Here is a 4,688-nt window from a genome sequence, read left to right on the forward strand (position 1 = left end):
AAGATTGCAACTGAAAGTATTTAGTTTCTTTTCAGAACTAAACTAATGTGTGCTACGCGCATCACATTTTCCATAAGTATTGGCAAAGATCACCATGGATATAGTTTCTTGCTAAATGCATGCACACTAGGTGTTATGGGCCCTAGTGTTTAGCAAAAGCTGATTTCAAATGGCATGCATATTCCTCAAGTTGTTGCTTATGAAGCATTTTGCACTCTATGTGCAGTATCTCTAGGAGATTACTTTTGGGTCTACTATTCACCGATAGAGATCATGGCTCGGTTTGAGTGTTTGTGGATTTTTCAAGTTAACCACGACGGTTATTCTGGACATTGTTGATTCTTCAACAATGTTATACGCTTCTGTGATTCCCCATTTACTGGTCGTCTGGGAAGACTGTCTGTAAACCATGGGGGAAACACACCTCAGTACTGTCAGTTATCCAAGGGACAGGCATATTACAAAGTGTGAGGGAACACACCTCAGTACTATCAGTTATCCAAGCGGATAGACAGATTATAAAGTGTACACTCTCAGTTCGTTATTGTACTATACGAGCTTCATTAACTACCCCGTGCCCTTTAGTTCAGAGGGCGAGTGAGCTCTTGCAAATAGTACGAGGCTGCAATCTTCGAAGGAGGAGCAAATCAGAGGGTGATATTTAATTCGAGGATGTGTGAGTGGGAAGTACCGATCCTTCGACCTCCCAAGGATCGGCCGACTCTGTGGAATGAGTCTGGATTCAAATTTAAAGGGATTTGATAACTCGTCTCGCAATGTATTGCTTGTAACCGACCCAAATCTTGTACCATAATTAAAACCTAATGAAGCTATGTTTTGCATGTCACATTTTTACTTAGTACTTTCACTCACATTAGGTAAGCACTTCTCTACATTGATTGCCCAATACATTGCATTTGGTAGCTCAGTATTTGATGCACAATTCTCTAGCTTTCTTCCATGCTACCAAAAAATGAAACTCTTAAGAGTCAGCTGCCACAAAGGCAAGTGACTTTTAAGTCACAAGTTGCTATGGAGCAAGTCACTACTTACTATCTCAATCTCCATCAATAGCAGAGTGTATGTATTACACCATTACACGCAAAGATTTGAGGAATTGGTAGAGAAACTCTTCAATTGCAACTCTCTGATGCTTCGACAGTAGCAGCCATCGCCTTTCGAAGTTCGTTAGTTAACCGACATTCAAGTATGATGCCAGCATCCTTGCAAGAAATGGCATGCCCAAATAGGCAGTCCTAGTACATGTGAGTGAAGCACGAATCCTACCGAGCGCTTAGATGAGTGCTTGCATCAAGCGTGCTCCATGACTTGGCTGAGGAAGATGAGTAAGATCTGAATTCTTTATCATCTGTATGTGGACGCTGAGATGATAAATTGACATGGTATGGTGGCAAGGGAGGGAGGGGTGCCTCATTGCTAAGTATTTGCACAACTTGCCGCATTGCCGGCCTAGCCAAAGGGTCAGGATGCGAGCATAAAAGCCCCAATATGAGCACCTTCTCCACTTCCTCAACATTAAACAACCCATCAAGCTTCTTGTCCACAGCTTCAAGAAGCCTGCCATTTGTGTACAATTCCCACACCCCTTCCACAAGCAAGAAGTCCTCAGCATTGCCGCCCCTATGTTCGATAGGCCGACGCCCCGTCACCACCTCAAGAAGCAGGGCACCAAAGCTGTAGACATCCGTGGCTGTTGTCGCCTTGCCTGTCCGAGCAAACTCTGGTGCCAAGTACCCCAAAGTGCCCACAACCCTTGTTGTATGTGGGTTTTGCCCATGCTCATATAGCCTTGCAAGCCCGAAATCGCCCAATTTCGCATTCATATCTGCATCGAGCAGCACATTGCTTGCTTTGATGTCTCTATGAAGAATCTGTTGCTCCCATCCCTCATGCAAGTACAGCATTCCGGCCGCAATCCCCTTCACTACTTTCCTTCTCTGCTCCCATCTCAACACTGTGCTAGGCTTGCCAAAGAGCAGCTTGTCCAAGCTTCCATTTTGCATATAGTCGTACACCAAGAGAAGCTCGCCTTTGCGGCGACTCCATCCTAGCAGTTGCACGAGATTTCGGTGTCGTAGACGCCCCGTGCTCGCCATCTCTGCGATGAACTCTCTTTCTCCTTGATCAGACTCTCTTGACAAGCGCTTCACGGCGATTTCAAAACCAGACTTGGGCAATACACCTCTGTAAACGCGGCCAAAACCTCCAACTCCCAGAAGCTCTTTTTCATGAAACTTTCTTGTAGCAAGCACCAAGTCCTTGTAGCTGTATCTGTGGAGGCCAAATTCAAGCTCCCAACTCTCTACAATCTCTCTTTGGCTCCTCTTATACAAAAGCAGCCCAACTAAAGAGGTGAGGATAAGGAACGACACTACGACTGCGATGCTGACAAGTACCTTAAACTGAATAGTCGCAACAGTGGGTACTTTCCGGACAACAGATGGTAACTTGGACAAATCCAAGCTCTTGGCCACTCCATTACTATTGAAGCTCCATGAAAGCACTCTGTGTGTGCCCGCAATGACTCCGGTCGAGCCTGAAAAGCCAACATATGTATTCTCCTTCAGCACCTCAGAGAGATTAAGCTTAACAGAAAGGAGTGGGATTTGTGGCCGAGTCTGGTCGATAGTAGCGATGCTTACATTCAACTGCTGCCTATGCCCATCATAATCTATCCATGCTTGGATAACGTCACCGCTTTTTAGATTTATCGGTGTTTTGGAAGCATTTTGTGAGGCATTCTGAGATGGGGACCAATACCCTGCCGCTGTAGAATTGGTCGAAAACATGCTGTTTAGGTTGATGCCCACATGGTTATCATTGATGTCTTCAAATTCAAGGTCTTGAACTGTGTCAAATTCAACGGCAAAGACATGATTGGAAGAGTTGCCGTTGTCGGAGGCGTTCAGCATGCCTAAGTACTGGCTTGGGAAAATCCCAGTTGAGTCCAGAGAGGGAGACATTACAAAGGCCATGCCATGACCCCCCAGAGTAGGCGCCAACAAAGGGGTTATGCAGAACACAAAGATTGAGCTGAAGGAGGAAACTGCATTGGTCGATGCATCCTTTATGCGTATGGGATATGGGTAGAATGCTCGACCGAAAAGGCGAGAAGAAGTGTTCGTGAGGCGAACAAGTCGGCCATCCACTTCTGCAATTCCACTCAAACTGATGTTTTTGGCATGAAATCCATTGAAGAGGAAGCTAGTAGACTCTGTGGGGGATGCTTGTATGATGATTAGAGGGAGACATACACACACAATTGGCAGTGAAAGGAACCTCATGCTGAGGAACTTCTACTCTCACAGTAAAAGAAGCCCACCTGGGAAGAGATGACTCATAGAATTAGCTCAAATTAATGGATGCAAAGGATGAATGAGATGAGCATACCTTTAATGAGCCTTTGACATCCAGTTTTGAACCTTGTGGAGAAGACCCATCATGAGCATGTAGACTAAGAAGCTTCATATGGTTGAATTCTATTGATCAGCATTTTGAGGAGAGGACCCAACAACTTGACTGCTCGGTAGGCGGAGAGGATAGGCAAACACGGCGACAACTACGGTGACGGTGGTGGTGTATGACACCTCTCTTAGCAACAAGAATGGGTCACAAAAAGAGATTCTGTGTGAAGCAAATATAAGAGGCAGAGTGACAAAAGCACACACACATTGTCGAACACACAACACTCTCTCACACTCACACAAGTTCTATGTGGTGTTCATAGGCAGAGTAATACACAATTTAACACAAACTCTCTCTCTCTCTCTCTCTCTCTCACACACACACACACACACACACACACACACAATTTCTACAATGCGCTCTCTCTCTCTTTGAGGGGGCTAAAGCGAGATTGCAGTGGATTTCACCGCACTATAACAGGCCATCACTCGCTTCAATTAGGGCCCACAGAGTAAGGAAAAAACTCACGGATTTTGCTTCAGAAAGTCGAAGAGAGAGATTCGAGCATTTCATGTAGACATGTGATGTCCCGCACTCATCTAAAAGAAAGAAGGCTGCTAGTGCTAGCCTGCTCGGTACCCATTCTTTCTTTTTTGTTTTGCTTTTTTTCCCCCCAACCCCATCCTATGTCGTTTGACAAGCCTTTCACAAAGGGTCAAGCTTTAGTACATAAAATTTTGACAATTTGAAGACCCCCAGGACCCAAACCATAATGCTCATGCCCAACATTGGACACCTTCCCGCGCTATTCATGATACGAATACCGCCGGCCGCTTGCGGCGGCCTCTCTCCCTCCTTTGCCCCCCCCCCCCCGCGAGCTCTCTCTCTCTCTCTCTTTTTCGTTCCGTCACTTTTGGCTTATAGCTTTCATCTCACAGAACGTGTAAAGGGTCACTCCCTCTGCCATATTATGTTAGTAGATGTTTGTGAGTGTCCCTAGTTCCTCTCCGTAGATCCCATCCCATCAGAGTTCATTCAATAGCGTGTGTGCCCTTTAGTGTTTTGTGCCCCTTTCCCCCGCCCCTCCCCTCCCCTCCCCTCCCCTTCCCTCTACTCCACAGTTCTCCACCCCTCGCCCCTAAAACAAAAGGAAAAAGATATCTTGTGTGGGTCCTCTTATTTTAGTGCTGTTTTTGGAGCTTCTTGAGCGCTACAATTAGAGATTCATATGCCATAATGCAGCTCCAGTTGGATAGTCTCAT

General features: G+C 45.8%; 1 pseudogene across 1 annotated transcript; it reads right to left on the bottom strand.

The window, feature by feature from the left end:
• Window positions 1-931: 931 nt before the first annotated feature.
• On the bottom strand, window positions 932-3,838 carry LOC147439137 (L-type lectin-domain containing receptor kinase IV.2 pseudogene; annotated as a pseudogene). Its single transcript, XR_015184553.1, has 2 exons — window positions 3,412-3,838; window positions 932-3,343 (listed from the first exon to the last, which is right to left on the bottom strand). The product of XR_015184553.1 is annotated as an L-type lectin-domain containing receptor kinase IV.2 pseudogene (transcript).
• Window positions 3,839-4,688: the final 850 nt, after the last annotated feature.

The sequence above is a fragment of the Adiantum capillus-veneris genome, chromosome 16 (genome assembly GCF_014529385.1).
Source record: "Adiantum capillus-veneris isolate H3 chromosome 16, ASM1452938v2, whole genome shotgun sequence".
NCBI classification, from domain to species: domain Eukaryota; kingdom Viridiplantae; phylum Streptophyta; class Polypodiopsida; order Polypodiales; family Pteridaceae; genus Adiantum; species Adiantum capillus-veneris.